The sequence below is a fragment of the Eucalyptus grandis genome, chromosome 8 (assembly GCF_016545825.1).
Source record: "Eucalyptus grandis isolate ANBG69807.140 chromosome 8, ASM1654582v1, whole genome shotgun sequence".
NCBI classification, from domain to species: Eukaryota; Viridiplantae; Streptophyta; class Magnoliopsida; order Myrtales; family Myrtaceae; genus Eucalyptus; species Eucalyptus grandis.
Window position 1 is genome coordinate 51,915,940 of NC_052619.1, and position 27,345 is coordinate 51,943,284.

At 38.7% G+C, this 27,345-nt stretch overlaps 1 pseudogene; it reads left to right on the plus strand.

Moving 5' to 3' along the window:
- Nucleotides 1–2,005: 2,005 nt before the first annotated feature.
- LOC104414924 lies at nt 2,006–4,665 on the plus strand (annotated as a pseudogene).
- Nucleotides 4,666–27,345: the final 22,680 nt, after the last annotated feature.

Here is a 27,345-nt window from a genome sequence, read left to right on the forward strand (position 1 = left end):
TAACTAAAGGAGAGCTTCCTTTATGTTGTTTGTCCACTATTGCTTTCATATCTCTAGAAATTATTTTTACACCTATTCAGCCTCCTCTAGGTGCTTATACTAGCTATATCAATGTGCAGTGCTGATCAACAATAGATTATGAAAAGAAAATTCTCTCTTGTAAACAAAACGAGTTATGATCAAAGTAAAAGAGTGTAGAGAAGAGAATATGAACACAGAGATTATAGTGGTTCGGCTTAATCCAAGCTCACGTCCACTTTTCCGCACCGACAGCCCCGCGCAGATTTCACTATGAACAAAAGAGTTGTTGATTAGGCTCTTCCTTGATTCCACAAAGTGTAGAGACTCTACTACACTTCCTCAAGGTCTCTCAATGATATAGACTCTATTTTGTGTACAAGATTTCGCTCAACGGTTTAATTGACTAAGAACAATGAGCTTCAGACTTTGGAATTCTATTATTGTGCACACACTCGAACAACTGGAACGTCTTCCTTATATACTTCTTTATGCCATCATACCCGTTGGCACTTACCAAAGGAATTCTTCCAATCTACCAAGTAGATAGAATCAATTAGGAAGATCTTCGAGCTATTTAAGGAACATGACGATAGCCCATCAATCATGCTCGCCCATACAATTAAGATCTTGGTTTCCATAAGTAGAACCTTCCAAGTATACTTCACCAATCAACGGATCCACAATTCCCGAATCAATCTTGATTAGAATAATGGATTCTGACATACTATATCTAGTCAAGAGATCTTCTCCAGTCGATAAAGTCAAATCCTTGACGAAACATCTAATTCTGGATAAGTCTTCTTCGACGGACTAGAAACTGTCAATGAGGATAAACTTTGAGTCTTGAGTCTGATAGTCCGGAGGTTTTCAGACTTTGATGGAAGAGTCTACAAGTTTTCAGATTAGACTGATGGAAACGTTTTGTCAACTTCAAAACACTCAAGGAAGTTTTCTCCAACAATAGTGACCATCAAAGTGTGGAATTACTGGCTGAACAAAATTATCGATGGCCATTGGAAATATTGTTGCTGCAATTATCTCACGAAAGTATTTCACACCTGTAAACCTTCTTTATCTTTTTTTTTTTTTTTGAACTCTCACTCTTCTCAAGGCTCTAATACCACTGTAGAAAAGCTAAAGGGGAGGAGAGATGAGGCTGAAACTTCCTCTTTTTTCAGAACCACGAAGTTTAAAAAAAAAAACAAATACATAACGTAAAAACACCACTAAAATAGGACCAATAAATACCCATGTTCTACATAAAGCACTTACTCCACTAACACCTAAAAACTAGGACAACTAACACACAAATTAGCTAAACGTGATTCCACTAACTCCAATAACTGAAAAATCAAATCAGCAAAATGTGCAAAAAAAAATAACTATTATTTCAACACTTGCAATAGTACAGTTGACCCAATGACCCTAGTGCGCAGAGAGACCCAAAGAAGGAAACCTCGAAAGGTTCAACTTCACAACTGATCTTCCTTTCATTGAGGTCGGCGCCAGTGCCTTACAAGGAGCTGTGCATGGCGATGTACAACTCAAGAACCCAGATCATTCGTTGTATAATATCAGGACCTTGAGTACATCTCAAGCAGAGTTGCTACTGTCTCGAACTTGTCTTCTCTCTCGTACAAGTTTTGTTGATTACAAGCCAAAGCAGTCGCCAAGCAGCAAATGGCGTAGCTCCAGCATGCGGAAAGAGAGCACAAGACCTTCATCGGGCAATCAAGAAAGTTCGTTGATGGAACTTCAGAAGTAAGTAAGCCAACGATATTGGAATTTGGTCCAAGCGCAACAGAACTTCCAGGAAAGTTGGCAATAGATGTTGCTGCTCTTTCTCATCCCAATCTAGGAAAGTCATAAACAGAAAGTTCAGAAATTGAATTCATGTTTTACTGAACGCCGCTAAATATAAGTTTTCCTCAACAAATATGACGGATAAAAAGGCGTCCGTTCTTGAGCCACTCCAAACTGCAAAATGAAGGTGAAGAACTCCGCTAAAGGTCAAAGCAACATTCATCTAGATATTCCTCCAGTTCAGAAGAAAAATGATACCATCATTTCACCTGCCACAATCTTTGAGCCGCAAACTAGTGCTGGTATGAGAGACAGAAACAGAAGAAACTCTGTTTCCCCACTCTGTCGGCTGTTCTGGCCCCCCGAGAAAAAGCTGACACTGTTTGCTCTTCGCCGTGCAGTTCTCGAAAACGCGGCCACTGGCCTGGGAACCCTTGGTTTTATCTGGCCGATGGTTGTAATCCTGGGGGGCTTTGCCAATGCCCTGGACAAAACCGACTTCTGTTCATTGCCATCATTTTATTAATTGAAGGAGCAAGATTATTAAAAAGGAGTCACGAGCTGGAATGGCAACGCCAATCCACATGGTCAAGAGCAGATGCCGGAATTAGCAGCTTCTGAGGACAAAGATGAAGCTCTAGAGATCTAATTGAATCCTGAAGGATATGCTTAGCCCCACCAGCACTGCGCCGAGGAAGTTAAGTCAACAAAACAGGGAAATTTCCAAAACTAAAGATGCGACATATGTTAGAGAGAGGAAATTACATACAAAGCTGACCTGGATTTGGATTTCTTTGGAAGTTCCCATCGTACCTTATGCAGGGTGGGTTTTCGTTTCGAGAAATATCAGCAAGATTTTGTATTGGCTTCAGCTCTTATCTGCAACAGCCTGCGTTATGCTCTCATTGATGAAGCTCCTTGAGCACAATTTTGGTGAGGTGGCTGAAGGAGACACTGTCGAGAGGCACCAAGAAGCTGCTCTGCGTACCTTTTATGCCATCGCTTTGGCAGATGCTCTGGTCGTCTTGACAGAGAAAATTTACTGGCAGTGGAAGGTTGTCATCTATAAGCTTCTTGAACGGGTGAACGAGGAATGCAATCTGGGCGCTTTGGGTATGATCTTGGCTCGGAGATTTTTCTATGACTCCTATTGAAAATGTATTAATGGGAGCATTTTTGATGGCCTGGGAATGGATTTGGTCACTTTTGCTATGGATCTCTTATGTTCAAACTCGCTGGATGAGCAGCTGATAGGAGCCAGGATTCTTTACCGGTTTTCTACAAAAGAACGGTTTTCAGATGACATGCTTCGGAAGATCAGAACAACTCTGCCAGTCATACATCATACAGAGACTGGTGGAGTTCTTGAACTGGAAAGACCCACAAGAGGAAGAAATCAGGCTATCAGCTGCAGAAATAGTTTCAAAATTAGCTGGGGAAAAGCAAAACTCTCTTTGTGTTGCTGGAATTCCCGGGGCAATAGAATCAATATTATCTCTTCTCTTGACAAACGGAAGCCCCAGTTCTGCAGCAGACAAAATTGGTGAAAAGAAAATCGTCTTTGACCATGAAGACTATGGATACTGGACTTCCAATAATTTGGGACTTCTCATTCGAAAGAAACTAGCCCATGATCAGGGTAACTGCAGAAAAATTGGAAACACAAGGGGCCTTCTTTCCAAAATCATAGATTTCACTCGTGCTGACAAAAGAATATTGAAGGACTCAACCATTACCACATCGCAGGTTTTGACTGTTAAAAGATCCCTTCAGGTTATAAAGATGCTGGCAAGCACAACAGGTACCATAGGAAAAAATCTCCGGAGAGAGATCTTAGAGATAGTCTACACCATAAGCAACATAAGAGACATTCTATGACATGGAGAGAAACAACCAGAACTGCAGAAACTAGGGATTGAGATTCTTACCAGTTTAGCACAGGACAACAATGCGACAGAGCGTGTAGGAGGGACTGGTGGAGTTCTGAAAGAACTGTTAAAGATTTTCTTCCAAGGAGTGCCGGAAAATCAAAGGGATGTGAGGATTGTGGCTGGAGAAGCACTCGCAATGCTGGCTTTCGAGAGCAAGAGTAACTGTCATCGCATCTTGAAGTTAAATGTAGTGGAGAAGCTCCTAAAAGCATTGGAGATTCCGCTTCTTCATGTTAATGCTGGAAGAATTTTGAGGAATCTGTGCACTTACAGTGGGCCAGAGTCCTTCAACCAGCTAAAGGGAGTAACAGCAGTGGCACCAACAGTAAGTGCATTATTTTGCAAAAATTGAACCTGAGCCGGCATCTCAATAACCGAAAAGGGCAGTTATGTACAAGTTTAAGTTGTCCTGGAGAGAACGATATTAATTGTTCCCACCTAACCATATTTCCTCAATTCAGGTTCTCAAGGCAATCTTGTCAGGAGAAGGCAAACTACAAGAGGTGATAGTTGGGTTAGCGGTACATGCTTTCAAGTTCATGACAGCAGAAGAATCGACTGCCTTCTTCAAGAGGGCAGGGTTTAGTGAAGCCAAATTAGCGTGTGCTTTGGTTGAGATCCTGAGAAGCCACTGGAACCCACATATAAATGTGCCGGATTGAGAAGGTTTGCAATCGAGCTGGCAATCTGGATGATGAGAGAGAAATCAACAAATGTGCAGATCTTCAGGGATCTGGGCATGGAAGAGGAACTTGAAGGAGTCATAAATACAACATCAGAGCTAAAGAACTTCAATATTTTCTCTGGCACCATTGGACTAAGCAGGCACAGAATGACCGTTCACTCACTCATTGAGACCGCACTTATGCTGCTGAAGAACAACATGATCGATCAAACAAAAGATTACTGACCCAGTGATGATGCCAAATTATCCAACAAATGGAAAACATGACGGCATATCAGTTCATTCTCCAATCCCAGATGTAAAGAAATAAAGGTAATTGTTTCTTTAGCAACACTGCCCGGCATAAGTATGATGGAATGCTTCCGAAAGTTAGCACCTTCCTTATTTGTTTGCACAGGTTTTGTGCGATTAACAGCACACCCCAAGTACATCTACCAAAACAGATGCAAAATGTGTACAATGTGTACATAGACCGCATTCTTATAATTTTCATTTCAACTCCTGTACATTCAAGCATCCAAGTGTCCCATATACCGTGATTCTGAGCTCACAACTTGTGCTATTATAAGATGAGATCTTTCCTTCCAAATCTTGTTCTACTTAGCAGCGAATCTAAGACTTGAGGATGATATGATTCAGGGCCATCGACACATATTTTCACATGACTACGCAAGAACAAGCACTCTGAAAGGCAATTCATCAGGCAACTGAAGTTAATTGAAAGAAAATAGATAACTCATTGCTTACTCTGCAACTGTGGAAGGAAATCAATGAACCCATAAATCATCAAAACCACACATATATTTCGAAATCATAAGCACAGTCTATGATTAGAATCACAAAGCCTGTTTGCTTATCTGTTCATCAGTGAATCAGATGAGAGATATAGCCTTTAGATACATTACCTGGAAGGCCGGATGACAAAGTTGATGACTGCTCCATAGATTTCAGAATTCAAATGAAGACCAACATCCTTTCTCTCTCTGCGCACAGTTTGCAGCGTATGGTGAAAACAGAGCAGTAAACCCAGCTCATACAGAGAGAGGAAGTTCGTCGATGTTTCAAAGAAGAAAGAGACCAAGAAACCGGATTGTACTTGGTTGAGTGTAATTAAAAAGTGCCTTGATAATCCACTTTGATTTAAATCCTGTTTGGAAAAAAATTAGACTTGTGAGCAAACACTTCATTTGCAAATCAAACATAATTTCAAACTTGGATGTCATGACTTCGTGGAGGGCAACTTGCAGCGACACAAAGGGCAAGTGTGGTGTATCCTCAGCCAAGCTTCGATGCAATCTTTATGAAATTCATGAGCGCAATCCATGCTAACAAGCTGGTCTCCCGTTGCAATTTCTTCCATGCAAATTACGCAATCTAATTCTTGACTACTTGGGCGTCCATCACCCTTAAACACCACTTTGTTCAAGCTTTGAATTATCGACTCCCGTGCAGCTTCAAAGTTGATCGCCGCTTGGTCCAGTGAGTCTCTCCTGACCCTTCTCCTCCCCCTCCTCGCCCACATCTTCCCTGTCGTGATAAGGGTTTGCCACCAACCCTTCTTGCCTCATTAGATTGAGCAGGAACCGCCGCTCCAGAATAGGAAACCGCCGCCCTCTCTCCTCCTCTTCGAGCATCCGAGAATGCAGGTAGCACAATTCGAGTCTCCGCAGTTGGGCTCGCATCTCGCGGAACTCATGCTCCGAGATCGCGACCTTGTGAATCATGCTCACCGCCACCTCCGTCCTCTTGCGCCCCTCGTTGCAAGGGTTGCTAACGGCGCTGGACGCGACCCTCGCGATCTCAGACGCTAGCTCATCACGGGTCAGGCACTTCTTGGTTGCCTTCGTCTCCGTACTTAAGTCGAGCCACCATAGCCGGTCCAGCAGGAAGGGCAGCCGCATGTCGTCCAACACGGAGGACACGATCGCCCAGGACGGCGATGATGGCAGGTGGTCGCGGGAGGCGAATGGCGCGCTCGGGTGGTCGGCTCGGTACGAAAAGGTACGGTGGTCGAGGATGCGAGGCGGGAATTCAGTGCCTCCTCGTACCTGGGACTGAAGATAGCAGAGTTGGACATGGAATGACACGATCACACGAGGTCCGGGCAAGGACTGATCGTCTGGAACAGGCGTTGGCATTGCAGAGACTAAAGTTTGATAATTCGACATCTTTTCGAGAAATCGTTGAGATGGTAAAGTGGATTGTTCTTGAATTGGGCATTGTATATATATACATAGCGAAGATCTCTAAAACTTTCCTTTTCTGAACGCATGATATTTTTTTTATTTCAAGATACTTTGAATTACTTGTATTTTTTTTTGGAAGTTACCTTTTTATTTCCTTGTCTAGTATTTTTATTTTAGGCAACTTCCTCTAGTTTTAACCCAGTCGAGCCGACTTTTTCTTATACAATAGTACAAATACACGTATTTGCGTGAATTTAAAAAGAATTAGATATTTTTCAAAAAAATTGTTTTATAACAAAATACTAAAATTTTTATTAAATAATGGAGTTGCACATTGGAAAGGGAATCTTTTTTTTTTTATAAGCTTGTTCGTAGGATGGAAAAATTCAAAGTTGAAATTGATGATGCGAGAGAAAATATGAACATATAAATTCAATAGAATATTTATAAAATAATGAATTAACAGCATTTTGGGAGAAAGGAAAAAAGAAAGGATTGTGATCGTCTTTACTTTATCTAACAATAAACTTATTACAAAATTTAGAGTGCCAAAATTAAATGGTAAACTTGATGATTGGGGAGCAAAATTTCAATCTGTTTTTTAATTACAAAACCATTTTCTTCTAACATCCTATGAGGGGACAACAAACTGCATAGAAGAATTACTTAAAAACTCATAAACTTATTGTAATTGTACTAATTCGATCGTAACGTTTTTTTTTTTTTTTTTTTGTCAATTAATTCTTAAACATTTTTGTATTTTGTAGTCCGATCAATTTTAATAGGTTAGGCTAATATGACACAGCTAGCACTAACGTTAACATTTTTAATAATATTTTAATTTTTTAATTATTTATTCTCTTTCTTTTTTCACTAAGAGTAAGTGCGCCTCTTTTGCAAAAAGTGAACCTCAGCCAGTATCTCGATTACCAGAAAGGTCGATGAGGGACAAATCGACAAATGTGCAGATCTTCATCAATTTCGCATGGAGGACGAGTTTGAATGAGAGCGTATGGCATTAGAGCTAGAAAAGCTTCAATATCTTCTCTGGCACCATTGGACTAAGTAGGCATAGTACGTCCATTCGCTCACTTGTTGAGACCGAGCTTATGCTGCTGAAGAGCGGTCTTTGATCAATTAATAGGTCACTGACCAAGTGATGATGCCAAATTGTCCAAGTATGCTGCACTACACGTTTCATTCTCTAATCCTATATGTAAAGAAATAAAGGGGAATTGCTTCTTGAGCAACTCTACCGGCTTAAATATAATCCAATTATTCTAAAAGTTATCACCTTTTATCTATTTGTGCAGAATTTGAGAGATTGATGACACATCACATGTGCTAAAACATATGCAAAACATGTACATACACCCAAACATTTTTTTTTTCATTTTTCAATTGAAATCCTGGAACATTCAAGCACATGAGATATGCATATATGGTGATTCTGAGTCACTACTTCAGATATCAAAAGATCAAATTTTTGCCATGCAAAATCTTGTTCTACTTAGCAACGAATTGAAAAATGAAGGACAATATAATCTAAGGGAATCGTGACATATTTTCAAATGACTACACAAGAACATGACCCCCAAAAGGCAATTCATCATGCAACTAAAGTTTAATAAAACGAAACGAAAGAACACATTACTTACTCTTTGACTATGGATGGAAAATCTCACAATGGACATCTTAGTTATTCGCTTATCTGAAACTCCTATACAGAATAGAATAACTTATAGTTAAACAACTCACTCTACAAAACAAAAGGCAATGAACTACGAGAAATCGAGACATTTTTTCGATTGAATTCGCAGTAACCTCGTTACTGGTCAATATCAAGGGGCCTCTGTTGAGTTATTTCCCTAGCCCCTCCCCTTGTTGATTCATTATCTTTTTCTTGTCTTAGGCCACTATGATATTTTACGACACGAGGTCTTGTTTTGTCAGAACCTTTTATGAACTTGCTTCGGTCCTAAGTGAAGAAGAAATGGTGGAGGGAAGGAAGGACATGAAAGAACAAAATTGAATTAAAACTGTCAAATAACTATATATGTCCTGGCCAAAACATCATTTATCTCATTTTTCTTTCTATTTTTGTAAATTACTCTTTATTTCTTTCCCTGTTTTACTTATCAATTTCTGAAATAATCACTCAGTTTCTTTCGCTTTTCTCAGAACATTGGAGACAATCAAGTTTGCCACCATTTTTACCTATGCAAAATGAAAAGTTCTGATTGATAAAAACATAAACACATAACCTAAACGTTGATATCTATAGAGGCTTTATAATATATCGAGATGATAGAGATTAAATAAAATGTCCAATTTCAAACACACGCTAATAGTAGAGCTTACGACTCTATAATCACGCCTCAAACATTTGATCTTATTTAGGTTCAGAAAATATATTTTACTCTTTTTTTACAGTAAACAAAAATATATTTGTAATACATGAGTGTGTGCTCAAGCACTCCAAGTCCAATGGTCGAAAACATACTCTTATACAAAAGGAACACATAATATTTATATAATGTTAATTTTTTAAATTAGCTGCTCTAATCACCGTTAAAGAACCTAACTTTCTGCATTAGGTGGTGTTTGTAATTTAAGCCCTAATTCATCCTTTCTGTCGGGCTAGCAAGTTCGATAAAATTTTAGTTTTTGAATTATCAGAGAAAAATTATAAATGACTAAATATTAAAATACAATTCATTTAGGTCATCGATATCCAACATCTTTAACTTTTGGAATAGAATATCATGTACTTTAACTTTAAATGCATGTGTCAATATCTATTTGTTTCGAAGATGAACATTACGTGGCTCCCGTGTGCTTGCACATAAGATTATTTTGCAAGTTTCAACAACATTCAACTGACGTAAAGATGACGTCCAAGTCATCCGAAAGCTCTGTGAAGAAGAATTGCCATATAAAGAAAGAAAAAGAAACTAATTTCCGGAAACTAACTTATATACCAATAAGCATTTTTCCCAAAAAAAAAACATAATTTTCCTCAAAAAGCATCGCCAGACCTGAATACGAGAGTTAACCATGCACCGTAAACAAAAAACATAATTACGATACATATGCTTACATAGGTGAATTTATTGTTAAAGAATTTGATAATTATATTTTAAAGTCTTGAAATCTGATCATATAAATACATTTTTTAAAAGAACATTTAAAAAGAGAATAATTTTGGGTTAAATGGCTAAACCGTCTTGGATCGAACTGAGTAATTTTCGGTCTAGGTTTTCGAGTTTTCCTTACTAAATAATAAAAGGATTTCGGCTTTATTATTTTTGCAAGTTAGGTATTTATTTAAATGAGGATTAAGATGTATTATTAAAAATAAACTTGGGCCATTTAAGTTTGGACTTTAGGCCCAAGTGAGATGGGCCTAAAGTGGGCCAAGAGGCCCGGCCCAAGAAGGCCCATCAACTTGCATGAAAAGTGACAAGTGGCATGAAGGGTTATCCAAGTGTCTCAGCAAGGGAGACACTTGTCTCCTCCTGAGGGACACTTGTCTCCTCCTGGGGGACAAGTGTCTCCCATGCAAAATGAGGATGCATGCAAGTATATAAACAACCAAAAAGAAAGAGAGAGAGGGAGTGGCCGGTTTTGAGAGAGAGAGAGAGAGAGAGAGAGGGAGTTGCCGAGAGAGTGAGGAACCGAGAGAGAGGAAGAAGAAGCCGTGTGTCCGTCCGTCTGCTCGTCCGTCGCTCGTCGCCGTGCGTCCGTCGTCCACCGTCGTGCTCGTTATAGCTCGGTACAAAGGCAAGTTGGGATCTATATTCTGCTCTTGCATGTTATGTCTTGCTTGTGTGTTTGAATGGTGGTGAATCTCAGACGTTTAGGGTGTGAGAAACCGAAGCTTGAGTATGTTGTTCTTGAAAATGTGTTCTGTTTTTGAGTGTGCCGTCTGCCCCAGAATTTTGTAGAGGCTTGAATGTGGGTTTCGAATCAGATTTTGGCTTCGACTTCTTCACGAAAGTTGTAGACAACATCTCAAATTATAACATACTAAAATTTGGGCCATAATGGCTGAGTTTTAAGGGGTGAAACCCTTCCTCTACGAAAACGCCAGATCTGAAACTGTTTTGTTGACCTCTTGGTGGTTTTGTGGGTTGCATGTCACTTTTTACAGAGACTCTCACTTCGACTTCTTCACGAAAGTTGTAGATAACATCATGAAGATTAACATACTAAAATTTGAGGTAAAACGAGCAAGTTTATCCTAGTGAAAAGATTTTCTTTTGAAGACGGCAGATCTGGAAGTACGGTACTGGACTCCCGAGACTTCGTGGACTATATGGTGACTATTATTTGAGAATCTCACTTAGATACCTTAATAAAAGTTGTAGGAGACCTATTGAGGCAAAACATATCAAAATTTCAGAGGAAGCAAAGAAATATAAGTAGGCGAAACCCTGATTTTTCGGAGACAGCTAAACTGGACTGTTCGGTACTAGGAACAGGAGCTTCGACCATCTATAGTAAATTATCTAGAGTGAATCTGTCCTAGATGTCTCCATGAAAAATATACCTTAGGATCTTTAATATCACATGGTAAAATTTCACAACTTTTGAAGGTCATTCGGGTATTTTAATCGAAATATTTCAAGAACTGCGCAATCTGATTTTATCCGAATTTTGCATGTTGTATTGTGTGAGCTATATCTTCTTGTGTGAAGCTCTTTTGGGCATGTGTTCTGCATGAAATTGCTACATTTATGTATTTTCTATTACATGCTCTAATTGTATGATTTTTGAAGATCATATGGATATTTAATTTACATTTTTTCCGAAATTGTGTAAGCTGGAATTTGGTTAATTTCAAAAGTCACGATGTATGGATTATTCTAAGTTGTATGGACCCCATGGATTGTATTGTCATAAGTGGTTGTATCTTGCTGCATGTATGATGATGATTGGAAATGCATATAAGAATCAAATGGTGAAAATAATCTTGTTTGTCATCACATCATATGCCATGTTGAAATTGAGCTATAATTGAAAATGAGATGTATGTGAATATGCATTGTGGTGATGAGAAGACCATCGGAGGTGTGAGCCGATGATGCCCCGGGAGTGTCGGGATGCCCGAAAAGTGGGGGTGCCGGATGCCCAGTGGCCTAGTGGCGTAATTCCGGAGGGTCCTCGAGAGTTTCGAGATGCCCGGTGGTATACAGTACGTAATTCCAAAGGGGGGGAATCCTGGTGGTATGTCGGTACGTAATTCCGGAAGTCCTGGAGGTTTGTGCCCAAGGGGATGTCTCGTGATACTAGTTGGGATGCGAGATGCTCGGAATGTGGGGGGGCCGAATGCCTGGTTGTATTTTGAATACATGCCCAGAGGTTCCTCGCGATGCCTGGTTGGATGCGAGCAATGAATTATGGGATACAAACATTGGTCCCTGGAAAGAAAAACTTATGAGATCCTTGTGAAAGATAAGAATTCAAAATGAATCATGTGCATGGGTGTATGCATATGGCATGATGCATGATCGGCTTATGAAAATAAATAGATGCTATTTGATATTGAAAATGCGATCATGAAGGCATGAATGGATCTCATGGTGATGTATGCTTGATAGCATGGATGATATGAATCATGGTGGTATGTGCACATATGGCATGGATATGCATGAATGCTTAATAATGATTGCATGGTGGTATGTGCACATATGGCATGGTGATATATGCATGGATGCATGATGGTAAGTGCATGGATGTATGTGCACCTATGGCATGATGGTACATGTATGATATGACAGTGATGATTACATGAGGATGTGTGTACATGTGGTATGATGACATATGCATGGCTCCAAGGTAAATTATGCATGGACGCTTGAATGATATGTCTTATGCTATGATTGTTATGATTGTATTGTGTAATGCATTGAGTGGTTTATTGGGTCATTTACCTACTGAGTGGCTGTACTCACCTATTTTGGGGAATAACATTTCAGACTAGATAAGATACATATACTACCACTGTCACCGGTAGATGGATCAAGTGGTTGGATATGACCGCGAGGAGGAGGATAACAAAGGAAGGAACTTTTGGACACCAACATTGATCGATGGACTTTTGGACGCCAACATTGGAGCAGATGTCGATCATCTTTTGAAGTATAGCCAAGTATAGAAAACCATGGCATTTCGATGTACCGACTAAAGATGTCCATCTACTTTATGTAAATAAAAGTGTTCCGCTTTAACTTATATAAGATGTTTAGTTGGTGTGTAACGTTTTCTGAATATAGGGAAGGGAGTTGATGGATGTGCTTTCGCTACATGAATTGCACAAGGGACCGATCTAAAAGATGTATACCCCCAAGTTGTATGGACCCGCTGCAATTGAAATGATATCAAAGTGAAATGTTATTAGAACAAGTGAAAGGTAAGCGAACAGTTGCGACCTTAACGGATCGGGGGCCATGTCAAGGGGTGCCACATGTATATGAGGAGGAGTATGGTAGGCTTTGGGTAAGTCTGGTTTGTAATTTTCTAGGTGTATGGGGTGAAGCTCCCCAGTGCAAGGGATGTATGACTTTACTAATGGATATAGTGAAGTATAGGATATTTTATGTATTGTTTTTGTCAGCAAAGTGAGTGAACCTTGCCGATTCTGTTTCCACTAGAATTTGCTCATAATAAGCAAGGGTTTTGTTTGTATTATGTCGTTTGAAAAGCCAATTTTTTGGATATAAGTTTTTTTGTAAATTTGATTGGCTCTTTATCGAAGAATCCATCTTCCACAATTAATATTTTTTGAAAAGATGTTTTGGGGAAAAATTTTGATCTTTGAGAATGATGAGTTGCCTGTGGCCTAATGACCACTTCATTCGAAATTCTTTTGTATTCCGCTTGTTTTTGTGTAGCAAGCGAGGAAGGATTGTTGCTTACATCAATGGCACTAGATGGCTCTTTCTTTATTGTTTTTTTGTAAAGACTGGCAAGTAACAATATTGTTTCTTTTGGTAGTATGTTGGCTAGCTGATTAAAGGCTATCATGGTTCAGATAATATGGGTTCTATTTTTAAAGGTGTTTGGTGTTGTTGTAAGAATGACTGGTTATTTTCTGCCATTTGGAGCCATGTCTTGATGGGTGTTATGGTGCGTTTGGATGGGCATTTAGAAAGCTAATCCACGCCCCAAAGCCCTTTCACCCAAAAATAGGGTGTTTGGCAACCTCCTTGAAGGAGCTTTCAAATGAAAGTCTCCCATTGGAAATGCTGAAAATAATTTTTTTCTTCCTAAACTACCCTCATTAATTTTTCATATTTCCGTTATTACCCTTATATATATTTATTTATTTATTTATTTATTTATTTATTTTTTTTAAACGAAAAAGGAGCAGCCCTTCGCCGGTCCGGCGAATGGCGACAGCCGCCGGCGAGTCAAATCTGGCGCCGGAGGTCGCCCGACCTCGGGGACCTTGGGACGACCGCCGGCGCAGATTTGGCTAGCCGGCGGCCGCAGCCCTTCGCCGGTCCGGCGAAGGGTTTAGCTGAATTTTCAAAAAAAGAAAAGAAAAGAAAAAATAATACCCATCAAAGCCCCTTGTGAAAGTTTTTTTAACCAAACACACATTCAACTCAAAGTTCATTTGCAAAATTTTTTTACCAAACACAACTGCATTTTCTCCAAGTAGCTTTGGGCTTTCAGCATTTTTATTGGACTCAAAGCCCATTGCAAATGCTGAACCAAACGCAGCCTTAAGCCTGTTGGCTTTAGTGGCGTATTGGCTATTGGCTTTAGTGGTGTATTGGAGGGTTCGGCAGTGGTTTTGCCTTTGCCTTTATCTTTGTCTTTTTTGGATCTTGGCATATTGATATCCCCTATAAAAATTCTCTTGTGAGAAAATCAGGTGATGAATTTGAAGAATCATTTATGAATTCAATGTCAAAATCAAATACTGAAAGTATGGGTTGCCATATGGCAAAAATCTATTTTGATGCAATGTTTAAAATGTCCTTTTGTAAAATGTCTTTAGCTGATTTGCAATCAATTCTCAAGAGAAATTTTTTATTCAATAAGTCTCCTTAGAATTTTGATATAGATAAAACTATAGCAAGTATTTCTTTTTCTTTTTTATTGTAGAATAATTTTGTTGAGTGGAATTCCAATGTTTTGACATAAACTGAATAACTTATTCTTTGTTGTTATTAACCTGTTTGAGAATGCCCGGGTCAATAAGATGTAAGCATGGTATATCTTTTACATGGATTTTTATTTGTTTGACGATGTCAGTATGGACAGAAGTCCAAGGTGGAGGATTACGTAACCTTTGGTGTAAAGGTTTGCAAAGAATATTTATATTGGGAAAGAAATCTATAATGTAATTGAGGCTACCTAAAAACCTTTATAGTTGGGTTTTGTCTTTAATCTCATCTAGAAATTTATCAGTAAATGAGATCGATCTTTCTATGGGAATTATGGTACCTAAATGGATGTAATGACCTAGAAATCTAACCCTAGTCTAGAAGAGTGCAATCTTAGTAGGAGAGACTACTAAACCGTTTTGTAAGATTATTTTTATGAAAGTAGAAAGATGTTTGAAATGCTGTTCTATATTAGAGGAAAAAACTAGAACATCGTCTATATAAACTATGATGTATTCTGAATAAGGATTAAAGATATCATTCATGATTCTTTGGAATTCTGAAGGGGGCATTTTTGAGACAGAATGGAATAACATTTCATTCGTATTGACCAAAAGGAACGATAAAGACTGTTTTGTACTTATCTCTTTCACTGATTTGTATTTGCCAAAATCCTAACTTCATGTCGAATTTAGAAAATATTTATGATCTACATAATCTGTTAAGCAAATCTTTTTTATTGGGTATTGGATACCTTATCCATCTAAGGGCTGTGTTTAGAGGTTTATAATTAATAACTAATTCGGGAACTCCTCTTTCTAGTTCAGCGTTTTTATTAACATAGAAAGCAGAACAACTCCAAGGTGATTGGCTTTTTCTTATGAGTTTCTTATTTAAGAGGCCTTGTATTTTAGTTTGGCAAAATTTCAGAACTTCTTGATTCATTTGTGTAGGATGGGCTTTTCTAGGTATTTTTCTTTCAGAAAATTCTTGTTCATAAGGTGAATCGACAATATGCTTCTTTCTTTCTCAAAAAGCATTGGGTAAAGTAGAGCATATAGTTTTCTCTGTGTGTTTTTGTAGGGAAGCTATTTTTTCTATGATGTTAGGTTTTATAAGATTTTCTTCTATTCTTTTGAATTCTAAATCTTCTTTTAGGAATTCAAGTTGGTTTTCTTTGTCTTTTATTAGGCAATATATTTCTGAAATGGAATGTTCTTGGAAAGTATTTAAACTCCTCTTTTGTGGTTTTGTTATGAAATTAAAAGTGATTTTTCTATTAAGAGCATGAGTTTCAATACCTTCATTAGTAACTATAAAAGGTTGGATCAATTGTATGAAAAGTGTTCTGAGAATTAATTGTTGTCTCATATTTTTTACTAAGAGAAAAGATGTTTTATAGAACATTTGGTCTTTTATTATTAATGCTTCTGGAAACTTGTATTGAATGTTTAATTTGTCTCCTAAGGCTGATTTTAATGATTTGGAAGTTTTATCAAAATATCTTGTTGGAACAAGGCATTCTTTGATACAATTGAGATATGCTCCTGTATCAAATAGTGATGTTGTTTCAATGATAAATTCATTATTAATTTTTATCATTATATTTATTATCCATTTTCTAGATGTTATTTATGTTAATAACATAAGAAAGGCTAGGTCCAAGGTGTCAGAAGTATTGGTGATTTCGTTTTAGTCTTCTGATTTTGTCTTTCCTTTTATGACAATGGATTTTATAGAAGAAATTTCTTGTTTCATTTCTAGCTGTGTTGTTTTCAAGGCTTGTATTTCTAATTTTTGTTGTTTTATTTCATTTTGAAGGTCATTAATATTTATGGGTCTAAACTGGGGTTTTTTGTTTCTATTTAAAATGTCTTTTAGATTGTAATAAGTATTAGGATTAGAAACAATGGTGTCTACATTTATTCTTATGAGGTTGAGGTTTGTTGCGATATCTCTTTGTTTCTTTTTCAGAAGGACAAGTCCCTTTACATTTTGGCTTTGTTTTTCATTATAAGTGGGGTTGTACTGGGCACAGAAATCTCCTAGGCTTATATTGGTGAGAGGTTGTTCTTCCTTGAGTTGTCTTTGTAATTTGATTGTATTACACATTTGTGTTCCTTGTCTATAAACGTAGGAGACTATTTCTTCGTATGAAAGAAGACCATAAGGAATTTGGCCACTGTATTCTTCTCTAATTTTATCTCTGACTTGGTCACCTATAATTTGGGGTAAACTTGCGAAGAATTTTTCTTTCCAAAAAGGTTTATTACAGTCAGGTCTAATAAGAACCCTTTGAAGGAAGAGTTCTTTGTATTCTCTAAATCTCCCTAAGGATTTACAGTGCATATTAGATAAGAGATCTTGATTCCTATCTCTAATATGTGAAAGGTCTCCTATGAAGTGTTGTGAAATGGAATAGATAAGAGTATTGACCGCATCTTGGATGAGATGTCCTTGATCATCATCCATGCGTTGGCCAAAGTCATCGATTTTATAGGTAGTTAAAATTTGTATTTTTTGTTCATCGGTCAAATAATTATCCCACCAACCTTTTAATTGCCAGTAAATCCGGCTACTAAAAGATTAGCAACAACAAGATCATAAACATCTTGCTATATTTTGTAGGCATTGGCAAGCATTACCATGTTATTCAAAATATTCATGATATTGCTTTCGGCAACACCATCTATATTCCATTCATAAATGGCATCAGGAGAGTATTTGTTCCATATTTTTTGCGACGACACTTCTTGGGCAATGTCAAGTGGGGTAGCTCTACTATAATAAAGTTTTTGGGGTTGTCTCCAATTGAGTCTGTTAACCTCAGCGACTGATTCATTATCAAAGTCACTATAGGGTTTGGTCAGGGTGCTAATAGTAGGTTTGTCCGGGGTGTCTTTAATAATTAGTCCTTGGAATTTAGGATTGTCTAGTATAAGAGCAGGTTCTAGCTTTGATTTCCCTAGGAATTCTTTTCTTTTGTTCTATGGCTTTGGCAAACTCTGAACTAAGGTTTTTTGGAAATTCAAAAGCTTTGAAAAATGGGTGTTTTGAGTTTATCAACTTGTGGTGTGATGAGTTGAGTAGGATTCTGGATGGTGGATTCTATCCTATTCAATTGTTTTCCTATGATAAACAAATGTTGATTTGTATAATTGTTTTGTTCAATAACTTTATGAGTGAAAAGAGAGTCTCCTTTGTCTGGGAACCTAAAAGGAGTAGCTGTTACCTCACTATCTCCATGTTGTATTTTTATTCTCCTAAGAGGTGGATGATTGGATTCTATGGTTTCACCATTATCAAGTTTCCATTTATAATGATGATAAAAAACAACTATTTCTTTTGGTGCTAGGAATTGTTCTTCAAACCAATCAAAGAAAAATATATGGACTTCATATTCGTATATGTAAACCTTGTTTGGTAAATTGTATTTTGAAAGCCCTTTATGAAGTACTTTGAGCAAAATAATATTTGGGGAATTACATTTACAAAGGAGCTTTGTGGTAAAAATTCTAATTTTAATAGTGTATATGTACAACAGATATATGTATATATATATATATATATATATATATATATATATATATATATAGTTTTTTAATTTGCAATGTGCTTTTTTCTTTGGCTATCCATGCAAAGTAGCTAACTTTTGCTTACACGAGTCTCCTTCTAGCTTCGAAGCAGGCGGTTGTCTTCAAGTCCGAATCATAGACGCCGACCACCGTCGATGGAAAGTCCCCGACGACCTCATCCCTCGATGATCTCCCTCCCCTCCCCACCGCGCTCTCCCCGAACACACCCTAGCTCCATCGCCGACGCCGGCCTTCCTCTCCCAATGCTACCTCTCTGCTGCCGCCTACTCCGACCTCATCTTCGTCCTCCACAACACCACGCCCTTCTCCTTCTCTGTCTCTCGTCGCTCCTCCGGCAATGTCCTCTTCGACACCTCCGCCTCTGACCCCTCAGCCTTCCTTGTCTTTGGTGACCTCCAGCGACCCCAAATCTGGGGCGACAAGGTCGCGCGCATCGTGTGATACCGCCTCGACCTCCGGCGACCTAGATCCCGAGAGTCGAGGTCACGAGAGGACCTCACCGCCCCGAATCTAGGTCATGTGACCTCACGTGATGCCGCCGCGACCTAGATCCAAGGACGACAAGGTCGCGCAACCCAGATTCGGTCACCGCTTGAGCCTCCGACTCCAGATCTGGTCGCGACTAGACCTGCGACCAGATGGGTCGCGTGGCCCTGGCGAGCTCCATGTGGAGGTCGCGATGCAACAAGCAACGGTCGCCGGCAACACCGCGACTCGCGTAGGTCACCTGACTCTCCGATGACGATCGCTAGGTTGTCGCGACCACGCCAACCACCCTCAACGGAGAAGACGAAGAAGATGAACATTGTCCTCATAAGGGAAAAAAACGGAAAAATAAAAAGTTCGTAAGGATAATTTCAGGAAAAAAGAAAATATGAACAATACTCACCTGGCATGCCAGAAAAGCCGAAAGTCCAAGGCAAGTCCTCACCTTCCTTGCGCTTTCAGCTTCACAAAGCTAACATTCTCCAAATGGGGGTTCAAATTTTTTTGCCAAACACCCCTATACTTGGCCCAAAGGACTTTAGGTGTCTAAAGCCCTTTCCAAAGTAGTTTCCAAACGCACCCGTAGTCGTAATATTTTTGTTTGAGATCTTTTGTTTTATCAACAAAGGTTTTGAAGAACCATTCTTTGATTTGTCTGTTGTTTTTAGAATTAAATTCTTTATTAAGAAAAACTTTGTTTGGTTCAAAATGTTTTTCTAAAATATTAAGCTTGACATCTATCATTTGTGAATAAGTAGGAGAATGATGAGGAAAACCTGTGTTTTCTATAATTGGTTCAGGCTGGTTTTGTGGGTAAACTGGCCTGGAAATTCTTGAGCTATTATCTAAACTACTAATTTCCAGTTCAAGTAGTATCTCATGATTACTTCTATCGGTGGAAGGAGATAAAGGTATTGTATCGCGTGTGGGAGTGTCTCTATGCATACTAGGAGGAGGAGTGTTTCTATGCGTACTTGGAGGGATAGTGATTATAGGCGGAAGATTGGGATTAAGATCTATCGACCTTGTATAAGATATATGAAAAGAAGGACTAGATCTTCTAGGAAATCTAATGGTTACTCTTCCTTTTGGATGTTGGATGACATTAGTCGGACTAATATTTTGAACAACTTGTTGGGGAATTTGGTTTTCTAATTTCCATTGTTCTGGTAAAGTGACTTGGTTCCAATTAATGGATCTAGGAATGGTTGTATTAGCTCTAGAAATGTCGGTCTAGAGGAGAAGTGTTTCTCCTCTTGGACTATGTTTAAAAGCATTTTCTCCAAAGATGGAGGACATGGCTTTATAATGGATCCTATAGACAAGAGCTAAAGGAATGGATCCATATGCTACTTTGTAATTATGGGTTTTGATTTGGAGTGTGAGAGCTTTAAGAATATTTTTATCCTTAAGAGTGTCACGCACTGAACCCCGAGCGCATGCCCATCCCTTTCTGGTCGATAATAAATTGCAACTTCCCAGGACGAGTCGCCGACCCTTTCCATTTTATTGCACATGCGGAAGCAAAAAGAAATCCCTGACAGTAATCATCTCAGGATAGAAAAGTAGGACAATAGATTCACAAACAAATATGCTTTTATATATACACCGAGTCATGTACAAAAGTCCATGGCCAAAAGATTACAAAAGACTGGCCTTCCAAAAAGAAGCGGTTCTAACTGACTTACGCTTCCGATCACCTCCTCTCAGCTCCAGGTCCTCTACTCGACGACCCTGAAAATGTTGTCCCACAACGGAGTGAGATATAATCTCAGCGAGTCTACACTCTAAACCCAAATTATGAGGGAAATACGACCAGAAGTGTCCTAATCACACAATCACACAATCAATGAGACTTATCTCGTCTCAAATCCACCTTGCAGGTCAATACAATTTATAACTTAGATAGCATGAAAACATGAGCAATAAATAAGCTCCAACAACTAGAACACCACATTTAATTAATCATGCGTTCCTAGACTGATCTCGGCATATACCATGGCCTACTCTTTGTTCGGCAGTCTTCTGGCATTGCCAAGTATCATTTCACCGCATTGAGCATGGCACGTCTCTTTATCAGACGGCTTTCTCGAATGAGCATAGGGTCCAGAATCTACTACGACCGGCTTCCCGTTGTCCAGGGGTATCCCGAATAAGGATAACGTCTAGCTCAACAGCCCAGGACGATTTCTCTTAACCATCACACGATCACTCAAATATGACCCAGAGCACAGTGCATTGCACTCAAATGCTTCAATTAAAATGGTGAGCCTGGCCTTTTTTCTTCGTATTAGAAATTCACATGAAATTATTCGTGTGTGGGTACACGGTCAATTTGACCTTAAAAAAATTGATATTCTCCCTTTTTGAAATCCCACTATTTCACATAATACTAAAAACCATTTTTGGTGTCAAAACCCGACACCCGGGATTTTCTGAATAAATATTGGAAATTCACAATTTTTGGAATTAAATACCAAAAATCCAATCAGCACTCAATTTGCATAATTTAATACTCAATTGCAGAAATTAACCACACCATTGCAATTAGCACAAAATTCCGATCATCGGCTATCTCGGCCTAAATTCCAGAAAAATAATTAATAAATAATTAATTTCGAAAATTAATTAATTCAATTTAATTTCTAAAAATACTAACCTTGGCCAAAATTATTAAATTAAATACCAATACGGACCTGGAAAATTCCGAACCCTTCTAGATAAATAATACAATTTATTTAGGCCTTAGCTAAACCATGCTAACCAACTCACATGCTCAATTAAATAATTAAATTTCTAATTTAATTTAACTAACCACCTAATTCCTAATAAAATAAATCTAAACACCCCTTAAACGTCATTAACCTACTAAGTAGAGTTTATAGTATAAACTCACCAGTTAATTGCGGAAACCGATTCACCGTGATGACGATGCGATAGCGGCCGAAATTTGAATTTTCCGCGGCATCGGCGGACTTGGGCCGGGCCTAAAATGGCCCAACAAATCTCAGCCCAACTGAGATTTGTTGCTGAAATGGGCCGGGCTTCATTGAACTGAGCTGACTTCAAGATGGGCTGCTTCGCGGGCTTCAATTGACGTGGGCTTGCCGCTGAAGAAAACAGGACTTGGGCCTGACTTCAAGTGGGCTTGCGGCAGAAGATGGACTTCAAATGGGTTGGCTTTGCGGTGAAGATGGGCTGCAGAAAAATGGCAACTTACTGGGCCGTTGATGTGGGCTGAGCTTCGGTGATGCTGGGCCTGACTCGGTGAAATGAAGCCATGCGAAGGTGGGCAAGGGAAACGCGAGCAGGCAGCGCGAGATGGAAACGCGGGGCAGCTTCGGTCTTTACTGCTGGATCCGCAGACGTGAGGGCAACAGCTTCACTGGAAACGTGGACTGAATCCGCTGAGTTGCTGGCTTGATTGATTCAGTTGGTGGCTGACCAAGCTGAAGAAAAACATGGACGCGCGGGCAGAGGAATTCACGGATGCGGGGTCAACGAAGGGAGAGTTCTACCGGCTGTTGGCCGAACGAGAGGAGACTTGGATGCGTGAAGAGGGACGCTCGCTTGTTGACCGAACCGAATGAAGACTTCGACGTGGCAGCTTCGGTCGTGCGGTGCTGCTTGAAGACTTCGGCTGAAGATTTACCGAAGAAGACACGAGCGTGGAGAAGAAGACACGAGGGGCAAGATGGAAGAGCTTCGGTGGTCGAATCGAGGGCTTCACTAGCCGAACTGCTCGGTGGGATTTGGTGGAGATGCTGGCCGAGACGGTGGGATCGTGGGCAAGGAAGTTGGGTCAACTAACTTGAAGAAAATCGCTGGAATTGACTAGCTTGGGGACAGCAACAAGAGAGAGAGAAGATCGGTGGGTTGTGGCTTCGATCTTCCTGGGTAGCAGCTTCGGTGGGTTTTCTTCTGATGGCCAACGGTCGCCCAAAATGGAGAGAGAAGAGGAAGATTTGGCCGGTGGGAAGAAAATAAGAAGAGAGGATAAAGATGAGGAGGGATGGAGGATCCCTTTTTGCTTGATATTTTCCAAACTTGATCCCCAAGTTTCATTCTAGGCCAAGCATAAATCCTTGGCTCATAATGACCACACATGCACCTCCTCTAGAAGCCGAAATGGTCCAAAGGTTGTGGCTAGGTGGGGGGTACACGAATTTGGGGGAGGATTAGCTTAAATGAACTCAAATTCTCTCTTGAATTAATCTCGAATGACTTCAACAAAAATCACTTGACCTATGAATGCCTCAATTGATAATTTTCCTCATCCCAGAATCCATCATGCTTCTCAATTTTGCAACCAAAGACCATCTTCAACATTTTTTGTACAAAAATGACCCGGTGACGACTTTTTCCCAAAAAGTGTCGGTTGTTAGAAAAAATCTTTTGAGACTGAGTCAACACTTCTAAAATAGCTTGTGACACCTCTAAACTTTTAATTTCTGAAATCGGGTTCAAATTCGCGGTTATTTTCAATCCGGCGCGCTTTTAGTGTGACCTAGTCTACCGAGTAACTTTTAGGAATTTTTGGTACAATTGAGCCGTGATCGATTTATCTCGAATCACAATGTACATCTTCGACACATTGGCGACTCTCGATTGTCATGAAAAATCTCAATATTTTAAATACGAATACATGGTACCCAAAACGATAGAAAATCAATTTAGTGCCGATCGATGAGAATTTTGCAATCAAGTGGAATCACCCACATTTTGATCACCCATCTCAATCGAATCGACCTATCATTGATCTCTGATCGATTTTTAATTATGCCGTAATGACCCTTGCAAATTAGCACGGTTGAGTAGTTGATTCCTAATCGAATTCTCAAGTCTTTTGTGTTAAAATCCTTAATGACTTTCCCAAATAGTCTAGTTATCTCATGAGTGATCAGCTCAGAGAATAGCACTATAGATGCATCGACGAAAGGCCCGATTTATTCAATTGAAATCAGATTTGAAAAATCAGGATGTCACAAAGAGAAACAGAGAAATTGGGATAACAGTCAAAATGTATTGGTTCTTTGCAGAGACTTGTCTCTACTGTACCAAGGATGGATTCATCATAGTTCAAGAGGCGTGAATCTCGTAAAACTAAGAGAATGGATGTATTAAGACCTTCTTTTGTAAGGGGTTTAATTCCTACTTGGACTAATCCTATATGAATGTTTGTTTATGCTTTTGGATGGACTTTTTATTTAAAAGATGTATTTTTTCATAGGAATTAGAAAGAGGAACATCTCTTTCTTCAGTGGTTATGACATAGTCTGATTTTTAAAAAAAAAAATTCAATTTTGATTGTTTGTATATTTCCTTAAGTTGTATTTTAGATTTCCCAATTTTCTATAGATTTGTTGAAATCTTCTATTCTAACTTCTTCTCTGTGTATAGGACTTGGATCTGAGTCCATTTGTGATAGAGAGCCAGTGGGAATGTATAGATAGTCTTTGTAAGAACATACTCATAGATCAAGAGCCATTCGTTGGCATTTTTCTTGTTTCTACAGAGTGGTCCAAGCCGTAAGTCCCCCAAGTGGCTGTTAGACCGTTGGTTTAGCTCTGTAATGGTTCTGAAGAAGGAATACTTCCAATCTTAAGTATGAGCCTACATAGAAGATCTACATCTTCCTTAGAATAGAAGATTTCAACAAATCTATAGAGCTCCTTATAGCATCCTTACGACATCCAAAAAGACATAAACAGCTCATTATAGCATCATTCTATAGTATTCGTTCTCTTCCATCTTATTTGTCCTCTTAGTCTTCAATTTGCCAAAATTGAAATAAACAACTTCTCTGCTCACCACTTGACACTCGCCCGCTCGCTTTGGGTCATTCGTGTCGCTTGCTGCTTAATGCTTGGTTGGCTTGTTGCTCCCCGCTCGACATTCGATGCTCATGCTAATCGACACTCATCTCACTTGATCCTCACCGCTTGCCTTTCTTAACTGACTTCGCTCATCATCGACCCATTGGGTGGGTACGGTCCTTGGTTGTCCTTTTAAGAAATACAAAAAATGAAATAAAAAATTAATGGTTGGTCTTGTGTTGACTTGGAAACCGGATCGAACCCATTGGGTTGGTCTTTTCAAATCTTCGGACTCATAAAATTTGATAGTTGACTTTTGATTTTGAAGTGAGGCTCAAGATATTAAAATACAGATATGCAAATTAATAAATAAATTTCGTAATATTTTGGAGCTTTCAATGAATTCTTTCTTAAGATTTGGAAAAGAAAAAAAGAGGCAAGTTGCGCAATTTCTTTAAATTAATCCAAACAAACTCTATTCTATAACTTCAAATTGATGATATAGATAGGTTTAGTTAAAGTTACATAATTTTAATTTACGAGGAGAAGACCGGAACATGGTAATGGAGCTCATGTAGTCAGAGGAAGGTAAGGGTGCAAAAGAAGTCCAAAAGTCCAGAAAAAAAAAATGTAAGAGTTTTCCTAATGTGGACTACATTAATTGATATTGTAATTTACTGTTTTTACGATTACCGTAAAATAAGATTGGTCTAAGGTGAGATAGAATGTTTCTTAATTAGTCTAATATGGGACTAGCTAGTGTGGGCCGAGTTGAGCTTGGCCCCTAATTAGGGTGCCTAGCTAGAAACTCTATAAATAGTGCTCAAGTCTCTCCTCTAACCATAATTCTCACATGTATCATTACCTAATGGGCGTTTACCTAACGCTAAACGTGAGGGGAGCCGCCTCATAGAGCCAGTGATACGGAGGACAATAGAGGAGAAGCACTTAATACGTGGATCCCCTTGATATGTGGGTAATCCCTTTTTTGCTTCCGCTTTATGTTCGATGGATCCCAAAATAGGTGCGTTAATCTTTCTACTCAAGTATGCATGTTCTTATTCTGGTTATGGAGATCTTGGGATTGCGTGATTTGCTTCCAACATGTGGTATCAGAGCAATCATAACCCTAGAACTCGAATGCATAAGTTTTTTGCCATAATTTGTGATTTTCATGATTTTTTGTTCAATAAAAATAAAATTAAATCATAAATTTGGATTGGGCTCGATGAGATGAGCAAGACGGTTGGCGGCACATCGCCGGAGGAGTCTGCACGCACCCCCACGCACCGCCTGGTGTCGAGCGCGCGCGCGCGTGAGCTCCATGCGCCAAGCACTCAAGCAGGCGCGTGTGGGCACGTGGAGCCTCTGTTCGGTGCGTGGATGGTGGCGTTAGGTTCGTATGATCATCCTCTACATCGTGGTGTATTTATTTTACATGTTTGATAATTTTATGGATGTGAAAATACATACGAAACCATAAATACATGTATTTTTAGTGTATTTTTGCGTATTTTTCTTATATTTTCTGTGATTTTGAAAATATAAGTATTGGGTTACAGGTATGTTATTACATAAATATTATAATGGTGTGATTCATTAATAAAATCAAATTTTATTATAAATTGAAACTGGCTTAATGAGATACAATCAGTATGTGATAGTATTTGATCTATGTATTGAGCTGATGAGAAACAGTAAAGGTTATGAAATTTTTATTACTCAAACATACTCATTGACACACTGGTAATCTTTGAATGATGGACGTCTTAAGAACTCATAACCAAACTGATTGTACTGATTAACACATCTGTTGAATGTGGGTAATGCATGTCAATTAAGTTACTGCATATTGTACATGAATTCATCTAGTCACTTGTTAATGTCTATCAAGTTGAATATTTTTATGGTTAAGAAGTATGACAACATTTACGTAGAGCAATAGTATCTACTGTTAAATTTTAGATATATGGTTATCTGGTTTGACTCAATTAATAGGCCATTGGTTGATTAGAATGATAATTTGTTACTTAAAATTGGTTAATAAATCAGCTATTGGGCTTAGAGTCATGTTTTGCCTTATGAAACTCGTGAGCGATAGTTGATCAGCTATTAAGCTTGTCAATCTTAAGTATCATGTATTGCTATTGATGTTAACTTGTGATGGATCATTTGGATCGGCATTCTTTTGATGATGTTTTAGTAATTAGTAATCGGGGTACACAATAGATGATTGCTTCTATGTTATGAGAATTTTCTTTTGTTGTTGTGATCGGTGATCTCATTGGAATCTATTTTTCAGATTCGTTATATATATATATATATATATATAATTTTTAATTTTTATTAATGGATAAAGCAATGTAATTAGCATGATATGCGATTTTAGTGATAACCTGCCCCTATCACTAAAGTTAAAATCATATGTATATGATGTATGTGAGTAGTAAAGTTTATATCCCTGGTATGAGAGAACTTCAATGATTCAATTGAGTAGTGACCGCCAAAATGACACACTTGATTGGGTTTGAGAAATTTCGGTCTCGTATGCTGATTGAGATGTCTCCTGGTCTAATACGCGGTCATACTCCCAAAGGAGGTGATTGTGTATTAGTTCATAAAGTAGAATATTGATTGATCACAGTGGTTTTTCTACCCAAAGGTGATGAATTCACAAAAATTAGAATATATTCTCATAACC